At 38.3% G+C, this 26,536-nt stretch overlaps 1 protein-coding gene across 8 annotated transcripts in view; it reads left to right on the top strand.

Annotated features, from left to right (window-relative positions):
- WDFY3 (WD repeat and FYVE domain containing 3) overlaps positions 1-26,536 on the top strand; it is a 262,278-nt gene that overhangs the window by 33,182 nt on the left and 202,560 nt on the right. For 7 of the 8 annotated variants that reach the window (XM_073340560.1, XM_073340559.1, XM_073340566.1 and 4 more), the window contains exon 2: positions 260-353. The gene's annotated coding sequence lies outside the window, so the exon portion shown is untranslated. Of the gene's footprint in view, positions 1-259; positions 354-23,064; positions 23,199-26,536 lie in introns of all 8 variants that reach the window. The other variant, XM_073340562.1, reaches the window with a different exon arrangement.

Here is a 26,536-nt window from a genome sequence, read left to right as displayed (position 1 = left end):
AACTCTTTTTGCTGCTCAGGTGTTCACGGTCAATTTTATTTTCTCAGTGAGGTCTTGCTGTTCATTACATGTAGTCATAGTGAACATGTTCTTCATTAAAATTCTTGTGGAAGAGACCAAGTAAAAGACCTCTTTGGTTTGTGACCACTCAAGCAGTCCCGGCAGATGCTGCTATCAAAATGGCAAGACTCTCTAGTGTGGTGCTAGTGGGGATGATTTTAATACTAACCTCTTTCCATTTTATTTTTGTGTTAACTAGTGGGAGCACGGCTTTGGTCTTGAAGAAAATCCTGGGAGAGGAATGGACCATGTTCTCATGAAGTTAATACCGGAGATCCAGGAATGCTATAGAGGTCAGTGACTGGGACGGGGAAGGGAAGCTGTGTGTGTTAAAGAAGCTTTTGCTAGAATTGCTTTGGATTTGTAATTGTCACACGCAATTGTTTGACTGATTTTTGCATGCAGCCTGGAGCTCTAAGGACTTTATTTGCCTGTCAGAGAGAAGGGAAAAGTGTATCAACTTAAAACACAGAAAATCTAAAATTGGCATACCAAAACACTTAAGTAAGGTTAGGGTGCTAATTTAGTCCTACAAAAGCATTAAGAATGCATAGGTAAGGCTGCAGTTACTCACTTAACATATTACACTGCATTTAAACTTCTGTATGCTCAAAGTCAGTGATCCAGGGCTGTTGGGTTAGACTCTGAAGTTCTTAATTGACAGGCAGCAATGCTAATACAATACCCTGTGCACACATGGTATTGTTTTCTCAGCCTACCAAGTCGTACTCCTAATTTTGAAAAGAGAAGACAGAAAATGCCCATACTATGGGAATCTTAATATTACTTTGATATATCTTCTCTTTTAGATAAGGAGCTTGTTTTTTATTTAGAATCATAGAAATGTAGGGCTGGAAGGGATCTCGACATCATCTAGTCTGTCCACTCACGCTGAGACAGTATTAAGTTTACTTAAACCTTCCATGACAGGGGTTTGTTTAACCTGTACTTAAAAACTTCCAATGACAGGGAACCTCCCTAAGTAATCTATTCCATAGTTTATCCTTACAGTTAGAAAGTTTTTTTCGTAATATCTAACTTAAATCTCCCTTGCTGTAAATTAAGCCCATTACTTCTTGTCATACCCTCAGGGGACACAAAGAACAATTGATCGTAGTTGTCATAAATATAAAGGGAAGGGTAAACACCTTTAAATCCCTCGTGGCCAGAGGAAAAACCTTTCACCTGTAAAGGGTTAAGAAGCTAAGATAACCTCGCTGGCACCTGACCAAAATGACCAATGAGGAGACAAGATACTTTCAGAGTTGTGGGGGAGAGAAACAAAGGGTCCTGTCTGTCTGTGTGATGCTTTTGCCGGGACCAGAGCAGGAATGCAGGTCAGAACTCCTGTAAAGCGTTAATGAGCAATCTAGTTAGATATGTGTTAGATTCTGTTTTGTTTAAATGGCTGATAAAATAAGTTGTGCTGAATGGAATGTATATTCCTGTTTTTGTGTCTTTTTGTAACTTAAGCCTAGAGGGATTCTCTATGTTTTGAGTCTTATTACCATCCTGATTTTACACAGGTGATTCTTTTATTTTTTCTTGAATTAGAATTCTTCTTTTAAGAACCTGATTGTTTTTTCATTGTTCTTAAGATCCAAGGGTTTGGGTCTGTGTTCACCTATGCAAATTGGTGAGGATTTTTATCAAACCTTCCCCAGGAAAGGGGGTGTAGGGCTTGGGGGGGATTTTTTGGGGAAAGACGTTTCCAAGTGGGCTCTTTCACTGTTCTTTGTGTAACGCTTTGGTGGTGGCAGCTTTTAACTTAAGCTGGTAAGAATAAGCTTAGGGGGGTCTTTCATGCAGGTCCCCACATCTGTGCCCTAGAGTTCAGAGTGGGGAAGGAACCTTGACGATAGTCCTCTTCATATTAACCTTTTAGAGGGTTGAAGACTCTTTTCATATTTCCCCTCAGCCTTCTCACTTCGACACTAAACATGCCCAGTTCTTTCAACCTTTCCTCATAGCTCATGTTTTCTAAGGGTATGTCTACACAGCAAAAAGAAAAACCCATGGTAGCAAGTCTCAGAGCCCAGGTCAACTGACTTGGGCTCATGCTGCAGGTCTAAAAAGATCAGTGTAGATGCTTGGGCTGGAGCCTGGGCTCTGAAACCTGTCAAGGGGTGAGGGTCTTGGAGCTGAGCCCAAGCATCTATACTGCTATTTTTCGCTCTGTGGTGTGAGCCAAAATCAGTTAACCCAGGCTATGAGACTCACTGCCATGGGTCTTTTTGGTGCTAATGTACCCTAAACCTCTTGTCTCTCTAATTTCTTCATAACTTTCATAAAGTGGGGTGCCCAAAACTGGACGCTGTACTTCAGCTGAGGTCTCTCCGGTGCTGAGTAGTTAATACACCCCAGAATGTTAATATCCTGTTAATATACCCCAGAATGACATTGCCTTTTTCTCAACATCACACTGATTGATATTCAGTTTGTGATCCACTGATCCTTTTTTGCACTACTGTTGGCTAGCCAGTTACTCCCCATTTTATATTTGTATATTTGATTTTTCTTTCCTAAGTATTGTACTTTGTATTTATCTTTACTGAATTTCATCTTGATTTCAGACCAATTCTCCAGTTTGTCATGGTCATTTTTTAAATTTTAGAGTGTTTGCAGCCCCTCCTAGGTTGGTATTATCTGCAGGTTTTATAAGTGTGCTGTCTACTCCAGCATCCAAGTCATTAATGTAAAGGTCCCATTGAGTTTAGGTTCCACTGGGATTTTGTATTTAGGTCTCAGTTGCTTTGGATTCATTGTAATATTGCTAGACCTTTAATGTGGATTTTTCTTATTATTCACATAGTCCGAGTGCAAATAGGATAGCCTACATAATGGCTTCTTTTTAAAAGCTGAATGTTTAGGTAGTGTAATTTACATTTTTGAAATACTAAAGGGGATTAAATGGATTTTTCACCTGATGGATTTTTTCTTAGCATTTGAAGCCAAAGAGGAGCTTAAATAAGCATCTAACTCAGTAACACTTAATTTTGCTCATGTAAATTAAATAAGGCAAATCAGATTTGTTGGGAACTTGGTAAGTAAAGGAGGTGTGCAATAATAATAAAAATGTTCCTGGCAAGATAATTGAATTTTTACAGCATTTGTAAATGATGTGCTGAGAGCCACTATGGCAGCAATGTTAAAATAAACGTCACTACGTTATTGCCAGTTGGTAACCTTACTCCAGTCAATGTATATTAAATGTTACAAAATGGACCAAATTAATGTTCCTTCAGTATTAGTGTTACTGAATGTTATAGATATCAAATAGTAACTGCCAAGCCTCATTGTTATCATGTGTGATACACAGATTCTTTGCAGATCAAAAGAAGAAAACCTTTTGTATCACACAGATTCTGTAGCATGCCACAGTATGTGACACTCTTTCACCTCACAGAAAACGATGTGGCATACTAGAAAAGTCCAAACAGCAGGGAAAACCCTTATTAGCCCAAGTTTGCAGCTTTTGCAGGATTACTCTAGCACAAAAGAACTACTTCTGTTAATGGTTTAGTCTTTTTATGGTACATTCCCACCATCTTTCCTGAATTGGAAGAAAATGAACTGGACCCAGGTGATCAGAGCATGAATTATTTATTTTAAAAAAACGAACAAAAGATTTTGTGGTAGCAAATGCTTCATTTAAGGTTATGGTGTTACTTTCATTATGTGTCTTCCCCACCTCCAGCAGTGATTTGTAAGCCTAGAAAAAATTCCTGTTTGGGCAAAAGCCTTTTGTTCATTGTCTCAGCCCAAAAGGTCATTCCTTGTTTGGAGCACAAAATGATAGTTGTGTCTGAGTTACATGAGGGTGAAATAAATGCTTTCTGCAGTGTTTATTAAAAGGCTAAAACTATTAAAATGAACTTTGCATATGTTGAACTTCATACTGTGACAAAGTTCCTCCTCTACCTTGGTGGGTCTTGTGCTTATTGGCGGATTTGCTTGCCTCAGAGATTCATGACAGCCCTCGGTTTCGCCACTCAAATCTGCCGTTCACTCAGATAACCTCATCACTGGCCAGCATGGGGGAAAAAGAGAAGAACAACCCCCGCAGTCTCTGCTGATCCACCATGTAGGTCAGGGAACAGCCCAAAGACCTCCCCTCTGGTGAAACCCACAGTCTAGGTCTTCTCCTCCAGTGTCTGATCAGGAGTTGGGAGGTTTGGGGGGAACCCAGGCCCACCCTCTACTCCGGGTTCCAGCACAGAGCCCTGTGGATTGCAGCTGTCTAGAGTGTCTCCTGTAATAGCTGCGTGACAGCTACAACTCCCGAGGCCTCCTCCCAACACGTTCTTTATCCTCACCACCAGACCTTCCTCCTGGTATCTGATAATGCTTGTACTCCTCAGTCCTCCAGCAGCACGTCTGAGCTCCTTACGGTCCCCCCTACTAACTGATGGGAGGTCCTTTTTAAACCAGGTGTCCTGATTAGCCTGCCTGCCATAATTGATTCTAGAAAGTTCTTAATTGGCTTCAGGTGTCCTTATTAGCTTGCCTGTCTTAATTGGTTCTAGCGGGTTCCTGATTGCTCTAGGGCAGCCCCTGCTCTGGTCACTCAGGGAACAGAAAACTATTAATCCAGTGGCCAGTATATTTGCCTTCTACCAGACTCCTGTACCCCACTGGTCTGGGTCTGTCACAATACCTAGAAACTTTCTATGTAGCTAATCTCTACTGAAAGTAGTCTCTTCACTGATTTGTCAGAAGAAAACAGTAAATTAGCAGCGCAATAAGAACTGTTTTGCACATGTGTGAGCAACTTCTTGCTAATGTACTGAACTGTGGTTTTAATACCTGCATAGAAAACTCTTCATAGACAAATACTAGTGTAGAAAATGTATTATTTGGTGTTGGAGACTGTGTACAATATGATAAAATCCTTCAGTAGTTTATGAGGAATTTCAAAATTCTGCACACTTTGATCCTTGCTTGTGCAGAATTTAAAAATCCTGTGTGACTCCTAAATTTGTAACAAGCAGAGCTTGTAATATAGGTAAAGATGTGCTAAATGCTGAAGGTACCCTTTATTTTTTTAGAAAAACAACAAAAAGTACTAGGAAATTAAACTTGAATGTAGTTTTAAGGATAATATTTTGCATTCAAGTCAGGAAATTTTGAGCCATATTAAGAACATAGCTACAGCTTTATGAAATGTGTGTAGAATGTTTGATTCAAATTTTTCTTGAACCACTGGGGATCAGAAGAAAAGAACAGATAGCTGGAGCTTAGGCCACTCTGCCCGTTAGAGTCCCAACAGCTCTAAGGCTGGCTTCCACCTCTCTTCACGTGCTTGCAGGCACATCTCATTAGGTAGCTCTGTCTCCTTCCCTTGAGCACCTCCAGCAACACTGCCTCTATCCCAAAAGACCAGAGCGGGCTGCGGATGGTGCCTTTTTCCTCTTGCATTTCCATATGCACAGAACAGAATCTGCACCTCTTTCTAAGTGGCTGCTATTTAGTTTAAGCAAAACAAAAATAAATTCTCCATTTATAGGCTCTGCTGTGTGATTTCTTCCGTGTCTGACTGCAGACACAGTTGAGGAGAAAAGTGGCTGTGTTGTGTCCCCATTCCTCGCTTGCTGTGGAGCAGCCACAGTTCCCTGATGCAGGAAACATTCCTTCCCTGTGCCATGTTTTGGACCGTACTCTTAATTCCACCTCCTGGGCAGGATCTCCTCCATCCCCTCACAGAGGAAGAGCTGACAGACTTCACACAGAGAGTCAAAGAGAGAGCTACCCATTGAGGCCTTGTGTAGACTTGAATTTAAAGTGTGATGTTAGCTAACGTGCTGACTAACATTTTAAAAGTCTAGCATAGGCAAGGCACAGTGCCTTAACACGCTAAAGTGGTTGAATTTGAGTTTAGTGGGGGTTCAAGATGCCACAAGTCAGGCTTTCATCTATGCAGTGTACAACCCCAGAGCAGTTGTCAGATGATTGTGTAAGTTTGCCAAACTCCCTAAAGCCAAAGAAAAGCATTGAAAATTTGCCATGATGTTACCTTTTCTAGAATTGGAACTGCCATTCAGGTGAGACTCCTTTCGATATAACTAGATCCACATCTAGCTCGAGGGCAGGCTAATGTTTCCAGTGGTGGTCAGCAGAGCAGACAGTCCTTTGTCTTTCTTTCCAAAGAGAATTTCACATTTTTGGATTAGAGCTCCAGAAAGTTCAACAGTCTTCTGCAGATACGAAGAACCACTGTTCTCCTCATTATGGACTACTCAGGTGGTAGTTTCTCTTAATTCCCGAGTCAGGAAAAACAGGCATGGTTCTTAAAGAAAGATGGCTTTCAAGAAGGAATAGATGATTTTGTATCGAAGAAAACAATAGCAAGGGATCTGGATGATACTGTACTTTCTTCTCTTTTGAGCTGTTATGAATACAAGCTGGCCACTGAACTTAGGACGAGGAAGGCAGTGGTGTCAGCTGCTGTTGCTGTGTATGGACTTTATAATGTGAGATTTCCAAGAGATCAATTGTGCAAGATGAAATCGTGCTAACTAGCTACCTTCTCATATTTCATTGTTGGAAACGTTGAATGAAGTTCTCACAGTTGTAATTAACAAAACAAAACAAACAAAAAAGGCAAGTATTTTGAAAGCAGACAAACATACTCTGTTTCCTCGCTGGCAAAGAATCTTCTTGGCAAATAAATTTCAGGTATGTCCTGGAGCAGGGGTTCTCAGCCTTTTTCTTTGAGCCCTCTTTCCCCCACAACATGCTATTAAAAACTCAACAGCCCACCTGTGCCACAATGACTGTTTTTCTGCATATAAAAGCCAGGAGTGGCATTAGGGGGTAGGAAGCAGGGTAATTGCCTGGGGCCTCACAGGGCAGGGCTGTCCTTACCCATATGCAAAATATGCAGCTGCGTAGGGCACCAGGAAATTTTGGGGTACCAAATTTCCTGTTGTCCTGCACAGCTGCGTGCTGCTCCAGTCCTTGCTCTGGTTCTTCCCCAGGGCCTCTGCCCCGCCCCACCTCTTCCCTGCTCCTGCTTTGCTCCAGCCCCGCCCCCACTCCCCTGAGCTCTGCAGCAGGGCTGGGCCTGCACTCACCAGTGGCGGGAAGTGCAGACCCGGCCCCAGCCACGCTGCTGGTGAGTGCTGGGGGGTGGTTCCCCTCTGCCCCCCAAGCCCACCATCCCCCCAGCGGAGGCCTGGGGCTGTGCCACCGCAGAGGCCTCCCCCCTCCCTCCGCTGTAGAGGGGGCTGCATAGGCCCTCAGAATAGCTAGGGACGGCCCTGCCACAGGGGGTGCCATAAAGCCAAGTTGCTTAGGCTTCGGCTTCAGACCTCAGTGGTGGGGCTTGGGGTCTTGGGCTTCGGCCCTGCACTGCATAGCTTTGGCTTTCTGCCCTGGTGTCCAATGAGTCTAATGCCATCCCTGTTTGGCAGACCCCTGAAACCTCCTCCCCGCCCCCCCGCCCCTCCTCCTGGGGGCCCTGGACTCCTGTTAGAGAACTGCTGTTCTGGAGCATGAACTGATGACATTGTCCACCTCATCGGTTCAAATGAAGGGCGTCAACATGCTGTCTGCAAACATTTCTGTCAACTGTAGCACTCCAAGACGAGCACTCATGCTTAATAATAGATGAACTGGCAGTGGACATTACTACAGGCAAACCTGCTTATTTAAAGACATTAGATAATCTGTTTATCGACTTCACTGCTTTGGTGCTGCCAGCTGCTCCATTGCTCTACAGAGTAGATGTCTTTTACAGGTAGTTCCTCCTGTTGCAAACCATGACAGCCTGCCTTGGAATCTTATGATTGACTGCCTGTGTTTAAGAGAAAGGGGTTGAACAAGAGTATTCATGATATAGAGGCACCAGAGCTACTAACTACTGTACTTCAGACTATTGTTGATGGTGTAGTCATTGGCTCTACAACTGGTTAAATTTTAGGTTAGTTTTAAGTGAGATTAAAGCAGATCTTGCCAGATTCTTTTATGTAAACAAACTTTCCCACACACCATACAGTGCAATTATACAAGAGAGCAAGAAGTTCACTATTTCACTTGAATGACCTCATTAAGAGCAATACATGCTAGGGCTAGTTTAATATTTGTAACTGTATTTGTCTACTGGTGGTGTCACATTTTGGATTTCTTCTAAACTATGGATGACAGGTAGAGGTACAAAAAGAATTTCTGTTAAAGCTTATATTCAAGAACCTGGTTCTGTTTCTGAAATCACTAAGGCTTTCCCATGACCTATTAGGTCTGTGTCTTGTATATGCTGGCACATATTTCCTGTGCGAATGGTTTTTGGAAAAATTACAAACAAAGTTGTTTACGAGCTCTTTTTGAGGGGAGACAGTGGCATCAGAGAAACTTGTGTGCAGATTATATGACCTAGGTAACATGGATTCTCTGAATATTTGATGCCACATCTTGTTTTTCGAACATGAAAAAATCAGGGCTGCTACTGACACTTCCATATAAGGCAGGTTCAACAACCAGGCAATCTACTGGAAATAAACTCTCTGTCCTATGCTTCCCTTTGCAGAACCAATTAAAATGGTCTAGAAGCAGTGAAGCTACCCGACAGCTTGTTCTCTTGACTCAAAAATATTTCTCCAAGAGCTGTCTTGAGGTAATCAATTGCATGTTGCTATAGCTGCTGTAAATACTGGAACTTCAAGTGTTGTATACTGCCGTTTGTGGAAGAGCAAAGAAACAACGGCAGATGTCCATGCTGTTGCCCACATTTGATTTTATTGGAATTGAATTTTATTAAACTTATATTTGCATCTCCGTACTAATAGAGTATGGTTTTAGAAGTCATCCACGGAATACATATATGACACACAGGAATGTTGGTAAGAAGCTGCTCTTCATTTCCTTTTCCCAGGTCACCTGGCATGGATCAGGATTATAAAAATTTAATACCTGTGTCCTATGATAGAGGTTGCTATCAACAGATTCCATCTTGTAACCACCAGTACACTTTCTAAATTGTTTTAAATCAAATGCATTGTGTTAACATTTCCTTTAAAAATGAAAGCTTAGAATGCTGTGAGATAGGAGTGTGGACCCTACACTGAAATTGAGTTGTCCCAGCAAAGCAGAGTTCAGTTATTCTTTTCTACAATTTATGACCCACAGTTGTGCAGTTACGTGTGAATTATGCAATTCCTTGAACTCTGGTTATGAGAGACAACTTTGCGTTATGACTGTACAGTTATTTCTCAACCATACAAAATGTAAATCCATGTACTTTGGCTGAAGGCCATTATTATCCAGTCAGATTGCAGGTATTTGTATAATATATGCAGGGTTATTTTTAAGTAACCGTAAATGATTATGCAAATCTCTTTACCTTAGATACTATATATCCTTCTCCTCCAAGTTTCTACTGCCCTCAGAACTCCTCATCAATGTACTTATCACGGATATACCTGCCTTAGTTTCTGACCCCTTTCATCCTTCTTTATCCTGTCTAATAACCCGCAGTATTAAATAATTATTTTTAAAAGGAATTACTCTTTGGGATAGGATAGCAATGGGGCTAAGCGTTCCTGAAGGGGAAATGATCAACAGAATCAATGAAGTGGCCAGTTTTGGTCTGGGCATATGGGTGGGGAGTTGAGAATGGTGTTGAGTATGGGTTGTGAGGGATTAATAGAGCTAAACAGAGCATAGAGGTGAGGAAATAAAATAATTTTGTGCTAAAAATAAGAGTCGTCATCACCACTCCTATAACCGCATTGGTCGTTGGGGCACCATCATTGATGAGCAATCCACCAATTGTCTCCACCCCTGATGATTGTGTATCCGTGCTTGAGTCTCCACGAAGTCCATTCCTGTTACTCTTTTATGTTGTCAATCCATCTCTTCTTCTGTCTACCTCTTCTTCTTCTCGTCCCTTGGAGGATGTTACATGGCCGTACCACTTCAGCTTTGTTACACTGGTTTCACAGGATATAGTAAACAAAAGTCTCTGGACCTTCCTTCCCATAGTTTCTCTATCTCAGGATAGTTATATTATGTAGAAAGTACCTACAAATCACATAAAACTTTCTGGAAAGAAAACTGGAGAAGGGAGTGTAGAGAGATGGGTTTAAGAATAATCTTGTCTCAAACTTGGTTGCTGCATTAACACCACTCTAGAGACCTAGTGTGGGACATTTAAAGGTAAAATCATTTATTCATGTTCAGATTTCACTGTTCTGGTCTAGCAACTTTTTGGTTTTTTTTTTAACTTGCTCCTTTGTTTCATCACACATACCATATTTTAATGAGCAAAGGTTAAATTATAAATAATAAAAATGCTTTTTCAAAAGTGCGTTCTCACAAGAATGCTTAATTGCAAAATCTGAGGGGAACATAATATAAGACACAAGAATAAAACCAATTAATTAAATAGCTAATGAAGTATTTTCTTACTTGAGAGAAATCCATTTCCCAGGTGCTGTCCTGAGGGCCTTTGCATCCAAATGTGGCTGGACTCGCTGCTGGATGTTTTTTTTTTTTTTTTTTTTTAAACACTCGGAAATCATTTTTTCAAGTATTAATGCAGTAGCAAGCTCCATAATGTAGTGATTCTGGGATGCATTTCTACATTTGCAGTGTAATTAACATATGTGATACACCATTATTTTTAAAATATTGTACACTGTTGTACAAGTGAGAAGCGGAATAGTTTAGGGTTATATTTTCAGGAAAAGGCTTTGCTAACCTGGAAATTCATAATAGTAAATCTTTTTTCTAGCAAAATCCTGTGGAGTGAGTTTGTGTGTGTGTGTGTGTGAGAATTTCTTATGCAGATCTTCACTTTGAGTATGAATGTGCCCATAAGTTGGATTCAAGGCCTGCTGAAGTCAATGGAAGTCTGCCATTGACTTCAGTAGAGCCAGGATTTTAACCATGGTGCCTGCTGGTTAAGACCACCTGAAAAGCAGTGGCCATTGGGGTAGTTTGAACACCTTTTCATGGAATGGAAAGTTTGTGTCCAAGTTTATAAAGGCAATCTCAGCCCCAAGTCCTCTTAATTTCTTTTCTATCCCTTGAACAAATACTAACAAGAGAAATAGGATAGGAGAAATTGGCATTGTGGAAGCAATACACTTCAGTAAATACGATTATTGAGAAGTAACCTTTTGGGGAAATCTAAACACTTACTTGAGGTCTTCTCTTGCAGTGTGTACACAAGTTGACCTTAGCCAGCTATTTTGTACATTAAATTGATAGTGCAAATTTAAGATGAATAAACCCTTTCCTTGGCTACATCAAAAACTGAATTTGGAACACCTACACGGATTGGTTGCCTTTTTGTGTACTTCTCAGAGTAATTTTCTAAAAAAAAAAAAAAAAAAAAAAATCCAACTTCTCCTTTGAAAGGATTTCTGGTTTTTAGGGGGTTGGGGAAAGGTCTTAAACTTTATTTGTACGCCATACCTTGTAAATCTTAATTGCAGTTAATAGTTGTAATGTCTTTCTGTACTATTATAGTTTCTTAATTTTTCTGTCGTCCTACTCCTGCTTCCATTTTTTTATTATTATTATTTTATTATTATTATTATTTTTAAACAAACCACTACCAATCAGTATGGCTTGGATGTTATGAAAGCAGAAAAAGAAACCCCTTGCTTGTAGCACAGATGGTTCCTCCTCCTTTCTTGTCAAGTGGCTAATGAATCCTGCACTAGTGATGGATAGATCTGCTATGCCTCTCCAATCAAACCAGCCTGTGTGCTGGTACAACAGGCTCCTGGGGATCACAGTGCAAAGCTCTGAATTCGCCTGACTTGCCAGAAGGATGTTTACTTAATGATGGGCTGGCAGTGGCTTGTAGGCACAGAATATCTATGTAATGCTTTTGCAGAGGAAATAGTCTACTGTTATTAATGTCTTATAAAGAGAGGATTTGAAATGTAAGATGCTTGCAGAGAATTTGAAAAATCCTAGGTAGGATAAGACATAAATAAATATAGATTATTCTGTTTTTCTTTGCATGGTATTTTCCTGGAACTTGACATTTAATATTTAGTACATGAATGGCTTTCATAAACATATATTATTTTCTGGTGGTTAGGTACATGTTTTGGAGCTGTCTTGACTATTATGCAGAAATGCAGAACAACAAATTGAGATGAAATATATTACCGCTTATCTTTTTATGCATGTTTTTAGAAACATGGGGGGACTTTATAAGTAAACTAGATTTTTGCACTGATGGTCACAATCCAAGGGAATTAATAACTTCAGTTTTTCACATGGATTAGCTCTAAACTACAGCAAGAACAATTCAGTTTCCTAATAACTGTAACTTGGGAACTAAAATGTGCCTCAGTACCTTAAAGAGAAGCACAGCTGAAAAGTGAACACTTACGTATAGATATGTATTTTTGAATAGTCCTTTCCGGTGCCTGCTTCTTGATGCGACAGACTTCAGTTTTCTTTGAATCAGTTTTCTTTGATCTCCTTCACAAATTTCTTCTGTTACATCCTGCAGTGAGCCCCATAAACTTTTGTTGGATATCACAATCCTCTGCTATGGAACATAATTTCCATTTTGACTTCACTTCATTATTAAGCAGGAGAAAAAAATGGGCAATTAGACAACTAACCCAGTTGTAAAAATTGGTAGCTGTGGTAAATAGCCCATGTAACAAACTAAATTATTAAAAATAAAAAGTGAGTTAAATGGTTTCCTGATTAACCATATGATGTTTGGGGGAAGGCAATGCTATGTTCAGTATGAAAATCTTCAATTTTAATGTGTTTTGAATATTTTGCATTAAGAAGGAATCAATGATTAAGGGATGGAGTGTCAAGTTGCTCTCAATGGCCATTGTACTCTGCATTAAGGAATACTTTTCTATAGGCAATCAATATCAATATAAAAGCTGTACATCTACTTTATCAAAAATGTTCTCGTTTGTCTCTGAAACTGACAGTCTTACGGACTGAAATCTTGTGGCTAAGGTCCAGAATTCTGAATCAGAAGACCTGTGGTCTAGTTTCAGTTTTGGTCCAAACATTCTGTGTAATATACAAAAAACGTAATCTCTCGGTATGGTAGTTCATCCATTTGGTATTGGAGATCATAGCACCTACCTCACAGAAGTATGTCTAAGGCTAAAATTCTTTATCTGTAAAACACTTGAAAACTGTTAGAAAGCTAAGTGGTACAAATTATTATTTTTTTCCTTAGAACAGCAGATTAGTTGCACGAACACAAGATTTCCAGCAGTGCTCTGTGAAAATGTTCTTTAATCCTAATCTAGGTGGGGCATGGTGATACAGAGATGTTCAGTTCTTGGTGTCTCTGAGATTGCCAATAAGAATATCAATTAATGCTTGTAGTAGTGGTAATTTTTGTGATGTGGATCCTGCCTGTTATGAAGAGGACTGAAACCACCAGTTCATTTCACTAGGCCAATCTCTCATGCTATTGAAGTGTCGACACCTGTCTCCAATTGGCCAATGATGCTAGCTTCCCTCACCCACTTGTTAAACAAGTCCCTTCATGCTTTCTTCCATGCTGCCCGTCAGTAAACTATGTCATTGCACTCCTTCAGGCTCCTTAGAACTCTCCTTTTCTGTGATGCCTGCAAAAAAACTTCTGGAGCAGCTGGTCTTCCAACACCCCTGCTTCTCATACTGACCAATGTTGTCTCAATGTGTCCTGTGCATCCCCATCTGTTGGTATCCACCTGTTGTCTCTGGTCTTCTGTGCTTTGATTGTACGCTCCTTGGAGCAGGGGCTTTTTACTCTGTTTGTGTAGTGACTCGCACAATGTGATTCTAGTCTGTGCCTGTCCTCCTCAACACTACAGTAATACAAGTAAGTAGGACACCAGACAGCTGTCTGATGGTGACAATTTCTGGTCGCTGGAACCCTGGGCTGGATTAGTAATAATCCTTCTGCTCTGTAGAGGGAAAAGGTTCTTGTTGCATTGCTCAACACCCATTAACTTTTTTTCTCTTTCCTAAGGCTGTTAGGAAGTGGGTTGAGTATATGCTGGTGGGCTGTTTTACAGCTCAGGTAGGGACACCCAAGTCCTTTAAAGACCCTTGCCTCAGGGCACAATTTATTATTTGAAAGCAAAAGATATAAAAACACAATATAAAGTCCAGGAATGTTGGCTATAGGCCCCAGAGGCTTCCCCTCTTCCCTTTGCTTCTACCAGCCAGGGTGGTGAAGAGAACATTCCCTTCCCCTGTGCACCTAGCTTCCTTTTCCTTATATAATCGACCTAGTCACATGATAGGCAGGGTTCCCTTAAACTTTTCCAGGCTGCTGCTGTTTGTCACATTGGGTTCGAGGTAGATATATTTAAATCTTTGGGCAATCCTCTATTGTGTGATTTTTTTTTTTTAAATTTACAATTTAATTTAATTTTTAATTTAATTTACCCATTTGTAGATTGTGCCAAGCCAATGCACCTGAGCCAAGATGGTGAACCATGATGGCTTGCAATAGTGGTATTTTAGGAATTTGAAGCAAGAAGGAATAAACCCCGTGAGCAATTTATTCATTCCCTAGAAGTTTAATGGGCTGTGGATTATTTTAAACATTCTGGGCTCCAGCCTGTCTAGAAAAGATGTTTAAAGACACACTATTAAATACCATGGCATATATTGATAAGGTTCTTTAAGCTACTTAGAGATGCTTCAAAATGCTACGGGGCCCCTGAGGTGTGGTGATATTAGGCAATTTTTTCTTTTTGTTGTATATATGCCTTGGAAAGTTGGCATAGCTAAACAAGCTGATGACTGAAAACGATTAGTATTTTATAATGTTAGTTCAGCTACTTTTCCATGTTTAAGTTGCTCTGCATTATTATCTTTCATTAAATTTAGGGGAAATCTGAATTTGCAACATCTTAAAAAGGGCTTAGCCTCTGAGCCAGCCACCATGGTTCACCATGTTGGCTCGGTTGTCTTGTTGTGGCTTGGCACTATCTAAAAATTCCTTTATGCCCAGGGATTTAATTTCATTTTTATCTTGGATTTTTCATCCCCGTTGTTCTTTCTGATAGAAAAAGCTACAGAATTGTAGTAGCAAGTGGAAATTTATTACTGTGGCCAGACATGGCAGTAGAATTTTTATCTTTTGTTCTTTTCATTGCAGTTAGTATGACTTTTCCCTCGGATATTACTACATAAATTTTGACCAGTGGCAGACATGATTTGAAACTGAGGAGTGTGCACTTCTTGGTGGGGGCGTGCGGGTATTTAAACTGCTGTTGCTATCCTAGGAAAAGCTCAGATATATAGGAGAAAATGGTTTTGAAGAAAAGTGTTTGTGTTGGAGAAAAGGAGGAAAATGGAGTTCTGTAATCCTGTGCTCAGTTTAAAGATCTGCTTGCTTTTTTCAGCAGACATACTGAAAATAGCTGAAAAGAAAATATATTTTGGATATTGTACATACAGTTTGATGCAAACCACAGTTAATTTTATCTCAACACCGGTGAAGAGTTATGTTATCTCATCTTCAGAGTTCACATATTTTTCCTCTGATTGCTTACTTTTGTAGACGACAGCATAAATTCCAGTCTTTAGTAGAAGTCTTGTTTTTTCATGCTAGCAGAATAATTTCTGGTTAAGTCCTGTTATTTCTGTGATTACTACTGATGTAAAAACTCCCTGTGAAAGCTTTATTTTCTACTGCTTTATCATTATCAGTATGGTAACCAAACTATTTATCCATTTTGGTCCTAGTGAGTTTTCCTATCCTGCTTTGGTTTTTCTAGTGAAAAATGTCTTCCAGGAATTGTTAGCAGCTCTTCCCATGTTGAGTACCAATGATTTAGAGTCAGTGCAATGCTGTTTGGGTTGGCAAAATAAACTGTAATCTAAGATAGCCTTCTGTTTGTCCTGTTTAATGCAAATTAGCTGATTCAAGCTTGCTTTCTATGAATGCAAAAACAAATGCCAAATGTTTACTAAGTTAGACGGAAATATTTCTATCCTACTTTTGTAATTGTGAAAGCTTCCACTGCTTGTGTAAGAAATGTTTTGAGGTCATAGTAAACTGAATACTTACTGAGATCCAGAAGAACACTTGCACTATTATGTCTTGTGACCTGTTCACTTCCATAAATGAACAAAAATAAGTCGGTATTTTCAGGCCTTTGTCCTTTTCATAAATAATTTGGATTTCTTTGTAATGAAAACAATAACTAGAATAAATTGTTAATTTAACAGGTTAAATTTATGTTTTCACATGCTTTTTAAAGCATAACGTTCACTTTAGTATATTAGTGTATAAGCAATAATGACATGAGTTTAGTTTTCTATTTAAAGAGAATTTGCTCAGGTGCAAATGCATTATGTTCCTAACAAGGCCTTTGAGCATATATTTAAAACCAGACATTTTTTTCAGTCCCTCTGCTTTGCTATAATGTGTGTCTGAATGATGGATTTTAATACTCTTCTGGTAATTTGGAGTTGTTGTACAGTGTCTTACCATCTGATTTCTTGTGAATGCTGACCATTAACCCAATAGTAGTCAGTAAATGGATGTTGCAGATGAATACTAATTTGGTAAACTTACTTTAATAGATGTAACATGGTTTGACATTATGCTAATTATAGTTCTAAACTGGGTGCAATGGAAATCAAAGATTTTGCTCTTTAAATCAATACTTCTAATTTTTTCTGGTTTAATTGTTTTATAATGACAGAAAAGGTGATTCCAAGAAAAACTTGGACAGCAAAAACAGTGTCTATTTTTATCTTCATTATTTGTCTCTCTGGGCCTCTTGTCTGTGGGGGAGTATCCTTACCTATATGATGAACTCGAACTCCGTATGGTGTTTACTCAATGATTAAAATGTAAAATTTAGAATATTGCATGATATCTGTAGCCTGATAAATTTAATTTTATTTTTCTTCGTCTCTGAGAATTCAGTGTTCTTGTACTTTCCCCAGAAAGATTTGTTTGACAGAAATTATGCACCAACTTTTTGGTACAACAGAATTAGTTTTTTTGCTTATTGGCAGACTCACTAGAAATAACAGCTTGAGTCATAGAGTCTGAAGTATCCCAGCCAAACATCAGGGGTGAGGTAATTGACGTGTTTCTGGGAATCTTGACCAGGTGCAGCCCTGTAGATGAACAGAAGGCTATATTTACCAGTGCTGTGAAGCTGATGCCTTTCACGACTGCTAAATCCACACGCAAGTTTTTGTAGGTTAAATTTATGATGTGTAAAATAGCTCATTAAATAACTGGCATGAAACGTCACACGTGGAGCTGTCTAAAACTTTCCAGCTGTGCAGATTTGAGGTAGGTTTATTGTTGGACCATGTTACTTTCCTTGAACCGTGTGTAGATGGTCAGTATATATGGCCTTACTTAGGAGTCATAAATGAAGCTTCCCACATCTTTCACTCTTCCTGTCATAATTTGATTATTCTTTTCTGGACCTGATTTATTACAAAAGCTGTTTGGCCTCAATAGTGAGGAAACAGTTTATGATGCTTTCCTGACCTTGGGTAAAAGCCATTTTTAAATGAATGACTAATCTTGTGGTTCTCAGTCTATTTACTGTTCTGGGCTGCATAGCAGTGTTCTGTGGGCTACATCCACACTATACACACACACACACAACCTGTATGGCCCTGAGGATGTGACATGGGCCGCGGTTGTGTGCTGGTTGGGCCATGGGTTGAGAACCACTGGACTAAGAGTCTCGTCGAGTTTTTACAAACGTAAAATTATCCTTTTGTGTTGGAAAGGGATGCAGTGGTAGGAGAGGAAAGGTGAATACATAATTTATTTTGTAAGTAAGTGTAAGTAAATATGAAGGAAGAAATGTGGAAAAACAAAATGAATTCATGTAGTCCATAAAAACATAAGAATGGCAATACTGGGTCAAATTAGTCTGTCTCACTAAGTATCCTGTCTTCTGACAGTGGAGGGTGCCAGATGTTTCAGAGAGCATGAACAGAACAAGGTAATTATTAAGTGATCTAGTCCCAGGTCATCTAGTCCCAGCTGCTGGCAGTCTGAGGTTTAGGGGTACCCAGAATGTGGGGTTGCATCCCTGACCATCTTGGTTAATAGTTGTCAAGGTTCCTTCCCCACTCTGAACTCTAGGATACAGATGTGGGGACCTGCATGAAAACCCCCCTAAGCTTATTTTTACCATCTTAGGTTAAAACTTCCCCAAGGTACAAACTATTTTACCTTTTGCCCTTGGACTTTATTGCTGCCACCACCAAACGTCTAAAATATATAACAGGGAAAGAGCCCGCTTGGAAACGTCTCATCTTAGCTCATCTTAACTAATTAGCCTCTCGCAGTTTGTATGGTAACTTCCAGTGTGTGTGTGTGTGTGTGTATATACACACAGAGAGATATAGATAGATAGATCTCTTACTGTTCCATTCTATGTATCCGATGAAGTGCGCTGTAGCCCAGGAAAGCTTATGGTCTAATAAATTTGTTAGTCTCTAAGGTGCCACAAGTACTCTTGTTCTTTATATCCACAGTGATTCCAAGATCTCTTTAAGTGGTAAAAGCTAATTTAGGCTGCACTTTTTTGTATGGATAGTTGGGATTATGTTTTCCAATGTGCATTTCTTTGCATTTACCAACATTGAAATTCATCTGCCACTTTGTTTCGTGGTCACTCAGTTTAATGAGATCCCTTTATAACTCTTCACTCAACTTTGGACTTAACTATTTTGAGTTGTTTTTTTTTTTTTTAAATTTTGAGTGATTTAAATCACTAGTCAGGAAGACTCAGTTTAATCATGGATTTGTACATAACCGTGTATTCTTGATGGTTATTATAACCTTAATACATATTCTTCACAACTCAGAGATAGATGTAAGTTTCATTTTTAGAAGGTACACACTATACATTTTTAAGTGATTTGTTTTGAAAACTTTTCAGATTAGTTTTACAGCTGTATCAGAAAATGAACGATTGTTTAGATATTTCAAATACCAAAGGTAATTGAAGCAGATATTTATTAAGTCATTGGGAAGTGAACTATCTCCAATTCAACAGGTTAATCGTTAATATTTGGAGGATTTTCTTGCCATGCTATATTAGGAGGAAAACATCAACAGACAGATATTTAAATTGTTTTATTTAACTAAAACAACGTTATGTATTCTGGATTTTTTTCTTCAGCAGCAAACATATAATATTTTAACAAAACAAGCATATGAATTTTTGAATTTAGTTAAACATTCACTTTTTTTAAAATGAGGTTTGTTTTTGTCATTGTTTTCAACTAAAAGAGTTAAATGAAATTTAAAAAAAAAACAACAAAAATTAAATTGACTCTGTCAGCCAGGTCAAGATGAGAAACTTAAAATATTGGCTTCTGCAGCTAAATCAGTCGTCTTTGCCTTCATTTTCCTGTTTGTTCGCTTTCTTGCTTTTTCAGGTCCCAAACGATTTCTCAATTTGGAATGAATTAGTCCAAAGGAAGAAAATATTCTTTCTACACCGGCAGAAGAAGCTACTGTTGTTAAAAGTGAGATTATCACTTCAACAGCCTCTGAATCCAAGTGCTTAAGTGACTTTCTTTAAAACATCATCAGCAAACATATATTTCTTGACTGGTTCACCCTTAGCTCTGAAGTTCGTTATAGTGGCATTATGGAGGGATGATTGCTGGATGTCCATGTCATAGCCAGCTCTTCTTCAGCAGTTAGGGTTTGACCCTGGCACCGAGTATTGAGAATATCGGCAAGAAAATGAGCTGGAGATAGTGCTTGTCGTATCATTTTTTTAATGCTTGTAATGTAACTCTGTCAGTGCATATTTCTCTTTTTAAGATCTCGCTCAGTTCCTTCCAAATTTCAACAGCGTCAGCAATAAAACAGCTATTTCCTTGCATTTTGTTCAGGGTTACAGAAATAGGCTTCGGGGTACTCAGCATGTGTTCAATGTTTCTCTTAAGCCTAATGATGAGAACTTTGGCTGTGACAGTGTCATCTGTTTTTTCACAATTTTGTTCACAAACTGTCATCAAATTAGGCCAGTTCTTGATATAGTGTTCAAAACAGTTCACTACTGAGTTCCATAGCACGTTTTGTGGGAGAGTTAGCTTGGTTCCTCCCACTTTTTTTCAGAGCAGCTGCTGCAAAGTGGTTGTTAGGGAAGTATGTTGCAATTTCAACATTAGCCTTTATTTCTGGAACACTGAAGTCTTTGGCTAGGAGGTGCATCAAATGAGCCCTGCAACCAAATGTTATTAGCTTGGGACTCTCTTCTAAATAATTTCTTCTCATCTTGGATACATTTGCAGCATTGTCTGTGACTAAGGTGCTTACTAGACGTTTGAATTTTTTTCCACAGTTTGTTATAGCTTTTACTGCTACTTCTTGTTTACTGCTACTTCTTGTAAGTATTCTGCTGTGTGTGCATTTCCAGATGTATCAATTGTTTCTGTAAGGGAATGTCTTCCTTTCTTCTGTTGTCACACAAGCACATACAAAAGGATTATTGTGGACATTGCTCCACCCATCAAGACTCAGGTTAACCATTTCAACCTCTAGACCTTTTGCACGCTGCTCAGTTTTTTCTTTCGAACACTTCATCCAGCAATTTGCCTGCGACATCTGCTCTCTTGGGTGGTCTTAATGACTGAACCATGTTAATGAAGTGTGGGTTCTCAGTCATACTGATAGTTTGTTGCATAAACAAACAGGGCAATTTCTTCATCAATTACCTCTTTTTGTAACCTGCTGATTCTTATCACAAATTTATCTATGGTGGTTTCTGGATGATGGAGATTTTTTTTTTCTTTTTGCTACAGGTGATATAGTGTGGTTGTGACATACATGATGTGATTGAAACACTATCATTGGCAGATAACTCTGAAACTATAGAAAATAATGATGATCTTGAAGGTGGATAGTCTTCAGAATCCTGTATGTTGAGGATGGATTTTCATAAACAAAATAAGTCAATGCAGTTATTTAATTATTCTAACCATATGGCTCATTTAGTGTTACTCATTGCATTCACTGACACTCAGTACTACTTTAAAGATGAAATTTGTAAAAGGAAGATCTGCCTGTTTCAGCTATTTTATGTTTTATCATAACTGCATCTAAAATGCTAGTACCATAGAATAACAACTATATTTTTTGCTCAAACATGAGAATTCAGGAATAGTCCAGAAGGAAGACAGGCAGTCCTTAAGAAAGAAGTATGAAATAAAAAAGTTTACCAATCTGAAGATCCTGCATGTTCAGACAAGTTCCTGTCATCATCTTCAACACAGCTTCCTCCCGAGACGGAACATTTCTCATGATGTTTCATTCAGGCAACCAGGCCTTGCATTTCTTTGTTGCTCTGTTTGCATTTTGCATGCATGCCTGTCCTACCCACAAGTAGAGGAACTTCGTTACAATATTCTCAACCTGGGTCTCTTTAACAGCCTGTTGGCATTATAGGTTTCCCTTCTCATGAGAGAATGGTATGGTAGATCTCAAATCAATGAAGGCTACACTCAGAAAGACCTCTAGACTTCTGGAATATGCTGCCCAAGCAGTTTCACTTTGGTTTCTCCTGCCTGTCCCTCCCTTTTCCCATTTATCTCTAGACTTCTTCTCCTTGGCCAGATCTATTCCACCCCCAACAATCTTCTATGCATTGAACTTTTTGAAACTTTGCACTTTTAGAGAGATAAGGGATTGACTCTGTGTACACAAATTTACACAGCGACAGTAGGGTTGAGGTCTGTTATTTCTCACCTCTATATATTTATTTATTTATTCAAAAACATTTTTGCTGTTAACAAGCATGTTTATCTCTGGAGAAACAAATCCACAGTTTGAGAACTGCAAAACTAAGCATCTCTGATGGTATCTTTTAGACTAAAAGAAAAGGAGTACTTGTGGCACCTTAGAGACTAACCAATTTATTTGAGCATGAGCTTTCGTGAGCTACAGCTCACTTCATCGGATGCATGCCGATGCTCACGAAAGCTCATGCTCAAATAAATTGGTTAGTCTCTAAGGTGCCACAAGTACTCCTTTTCTTTTTGCGAATACAGACTAACACGGCTGTTACTCTGAAACCTATCTTTTAGACTGAGTCTGGATGCTAAATTGAGCTCTGTTGGAGCCAAGGTAGGCACATGGCCCCTTCACAAGGTAGACGAGACATTTGTGGGATCCTTTTTGAATCTCTTTCCCTGCTGCTACTGCTGTCTCAGCTACCTGCTTGTTCTAGTCCCCTAAATCTGTGAGTGTCTGTCATTCTTAGGTATTTTTACAGTATTGTTTTTTCATTGGTCAGTTAGGTTTCAGTGTTCATAATGTTGGATTCCAACTGATCAATCAAAACTGTACTGTGGCATGAAATTCACACAGTGGAGGTATCATTCCTTAGCATGTTGACCCTGCCCCGGAGATGAACTCTGGTAATTTGAGCTAAATCAGTACCTCTCATGATGAGAAATTAGGCTAAATAAAAGTTGGTTTCCTTAGTTTGTAGCAGATGATTTCTAAATCTTGCTCAGGAGCAATTAATTTTGCTGAGTAGTAAAGTTCTGAGACTGGCGAGGCAGCAGGAAAATCCAGTTGATACAGAAGTCTGCAGCATGTTTCTTCCGCAACACAGGGCCTTTATCACAAACACATTAAACCTCTCCTCTGCTCCCAACATTGGCTTCCCTTAGAATACTGAATCAAGTTCAAGGCCTTTGTCCTTGTCTCCATTCGTAAATAGATAAGTGAAAATATTCAGGAGTAAAATGCTAACATAAAAAAATCCCTGCTTTATAATTTATGCTGTGCAACTCTTAGTCTGTGCAGATTAGATATCTACTCAGTTTGATCAATTGACTTTTTTGGACATGAGTTTGGTTGCTTGTGTACATAATTGAACATCCACATGGTTCAATTTTGGAAGCTAGACCCAGGCTCTTAAAAATTTGCAACCAACATGTTTTGCCAAATGAAAGATTATGAAAATATGCCCTCAGTTGTAAAAGCACTTTGAGCTACATGGATGATGAGCCCTGTTTAAATGAGAAGTATTACTGTTTTATCATTTCAAGGTGTGCCAACACTGAGATTTCTATATCAGATTCACTAAGAACAATGAATGGTATTGTAAAAAGCAGTTACAGCCTTTTGAAAAACTGAAGGGCTTCCAGAAAGCCTGGTGATTATGTTTAGACCAAAGAAAAAGGTAAGAGCTAAATGTATATACTTAAAGTGTAAAACTATATATAATTCCAGATTTTTTCTTTAATAACAAATATTTCATAATTCTTGCCAACTACTAGTAGTGTTTTTATAAATATTAACATTTTTAAATAGTCCGACTCGGCCAAATAAAAAAAGTGTGGTTTTTTTATCATCTAAAGTGAAATTTGCTTGGAAAGAAAACTGAGGCCTTTAAATTTGAAGATAGAAATTTAAGTGGAGTTTCTTTGGACCTGTGTAGCATTGATACAAGAAATATGAATTTTTGTGCTCAACACAAGTACCTTTTTAAAATTAATCGTTATCACAAAAGTGCAAAAAAAAAGAAGCGGGGGGCAATGTTCCCTCTAATTATTGGCAGGCTGCGTGTGCAAAAAATTTCTTCTGTACAAATTTTTTAAGCAGAGTTCAAATTTGTGCGCCATGAGGAAAATGCGCCCAAGCGAGTAAAATGCTTATACATTTAAAAAGCTTTAGTTGCAATTTGTGGTGATAATAGTTTTACACCATGTTGTTTTATAAATGTCATTTTTAAATACTTAGGAAATTTAACCTCCTTTCCCTTCCCCCCCCCTTGCCAGCTAGTAGAATCTGGCTGTGTTGATAGATGACGGGCGAAGAATGTCAAAAGTCGCCCATAAATGATATTTCAGCCTGGCTCCAATGTAGTATTTCATTTTTTGTGCGCGTGGTGTTTAGGATCTGTGTGCAGCTTAGAACAGCTTAGAGGGAACAGTGGCAGGGAGGTGGAGATTTATCACCCTTTTTAGGAATACAAAATCAATACATAGAAGTGGTGGATGGAAGTCGCCAATGCATTAAAAAAAAAAGTAATTAAATTTATACATGTCTGACACTAACTTTTAAAATATTCTATTATATATCAAGAGATTTGTTATAGAAAAGTGTGCACTGTTACAATTTTTAACTCCAAGTTCCTGTTTGGAATAGAAATTGGTAGATTTCTTTTACGGACTAGAAGCAAAAGATATTGTCTGTCTGTCTGAAAAATGGGAGCCCTGCCAGAATGCAGGAGGAAAAAGTCTTTTTCTTCGTCTTAAAAATATAAATAAAATAAAATTAAGGTTTGTGTGTACAATCAATGCCCAAGAATTAGTAAGTAATGTGCCAGCAGATATTATGGAAAGAATGCTGCTGCTAATATGAAAAAAAGGTTGAAATTCTGTTTTAAAAGCTAAATTTAATAGCTTCCCTTTTTAAAGTGAAGGTTTTATTTGATGTCTGAACACAAATCAACTTGTTTTTCAATAACATTTTTATCTATAGAATTTTAATGGCTGCCACAGCTGAAAGTCTGTAATTGCTTATTGTCATCTTTAGAGTGATATTTATTTTATGAGACATGTGCTCTTCAGTCTTCATGGTGTAAAGTGTGCTGTGCATGTACTTCAAGCATGGAGAAATATAGCATATTAATTTGTAAAATTCAGTTTAAAAAGGTTAATTTTTAAAAAAATTCTCCTGATTTACAGCTTCACTGATGTGGTGGAGTCAATGATAGGTACTGCTTTTCGGTGTTGTGTCTAATGTTTTGGCACTGCCAGGTAATATTAGGCCCTAGTTTTAGGAGGTTTTTTAAAGTAGCTTTGAAAAGGCAATTATATTAACCTACCAGTAGTAAAACCCAAGATAAAAAGCATCCGTGTATTGCTCAACACTTCACCAAAAGTGGCTTTATATTGATTTCAGGATACGCCAATAGGATTGGCTCCTACAGCATAGAAGTTTGGTGTTAGTACATGAGAGTAAGAAAGTGAAACAGACTATAAATGGAAGTAACAATAGCTACACTTTGTTTATTTGTTTATTTTTTATTGTTTGGGCTGAATGAAGGGCAAAAACTTAATGCTATAATTGATGAAAATATATCTTAATTTTAATTCTCTAAGGTAGTATTAAAATGTATAATATATTACCAGGTATTTTTAATGAGGCAGTTCCCCTGTTACCTATATGAGGTTATTAAAAGTTTAATAACATATGCTTATGGTCTTATTGCTCAGGACACGGGAGGATTTTATACCACTTTTTCTTTTTTTCCTCTTTTGTCCCCCTAGGCAAAATTCTTCATCAGTGTCATTTGTAGCCTTCCTCTTTCAGTGAATGGAAAACATTTCCCTATAAAGTAGAATTGATTTCCTGTTAATTGTGTGGCCTGTGGTATCAATATTGGCAGCTGTTGCACATTATCACTAGTAATTCTATTTAAAAAAAAAACAAAACAAAAACTCACTCTACGTGTTGACTGGTTTCTGGTAGAGTCTGTGTTTTGTAGCTCTATTTTTTTCCTTCTAACCATATTTCCCTAAGCTCTTAATAGTATGGGTTGATGTATTTATAGTTTGTTGGTCAAGATAGGAAGATATTGAGTTCAGATGAAATTTAAAAATAGCATTGCTAATATTGCCAACAATAAAGGCAGTTGAGCCTTTTGAAATATTTTAGCTTTAAGGATGGGGAGGGGGAAGGTTTTCTGAATTAGTTTATCAAGCAATATCTCTGTTTTTTGTAAAGTTTAGGGTGTTGGTTTTTTTAAAGTGAATTATGAGATTGTGGTATAGGCCATTGTAAAAGAAAATTTTTAAAAAACCTATCTAAATGTCTTTTCCTACCTTTTCTGACACATTCTAGGAAGAAGAGTGACTTTAGAGTGAATAGAGAGTAATATGGTTATTTTATCAGCAAAACTAAACTTTGAACATTGCCTTCCTTATATTGATAAGATAGAAGTTTTTATTTGAAAACGTTTGAGGCATGTTGTTAAATATTTTTCAAAGTACCAAATGAAGATACAAACATATTGAAACAATAGCCAAACTTCATAGGTCCCTCTTTGAACACTTTCCAGTTCACAAATACTTTACAAGACAAAGAGGAAAACAGTAAAACAACTTTTTCTTCAAAGAGTCTTATTAAAGTGATTTCCATTTTAACCAAACCTCCATACTCTGATAGCTGTCTATATTTCTTCACTCCAGTATCTAATCTTAATCAAGACTTCTGATTACCAAATTTTTTTTTTTTTTTAATCAGCAGGTGAAATAAATAGGAAGGTGCAAGTCTTCCTGTTTTGCATAGCATACTGTTTGTCTAGGTTTAACAAGGCAGTCTAGATGTCTTTTCTCTTGGTGTATGCTTAAAAAGGATGTGAAAGGCACTACTACCCACTAAGTCAATATGCAAAAGGCCCAAGGTTGTGTCCAAATCTGTCTTCCTCATAGCACTATTTTCCTCTGCTGTTATCCATCAGGCTTGACAGCCTGAAACTGATTTATTTCTTTGTTCAGAGTTCCAAGTGTT

The sequence above is a fragment of the Lepidochelys kempii genome, chromosome 4 (assembly GCF_965140265.1).
Source record: "Lepidochelys kempii isolate rLepKem1 chromosome 4, rLepKem1.hap2, whole genome shotgun sequence".
NCBI lineage: Eukaryota > Metazoa > Chordata > Testudines > Cheloniidae > Lepidochelys > Lepidochelys kempii.
Note: the sequence above shows the minus strand (reverse complement) of the source record. Positions and strands in the feature narration are given on the sequence as shown.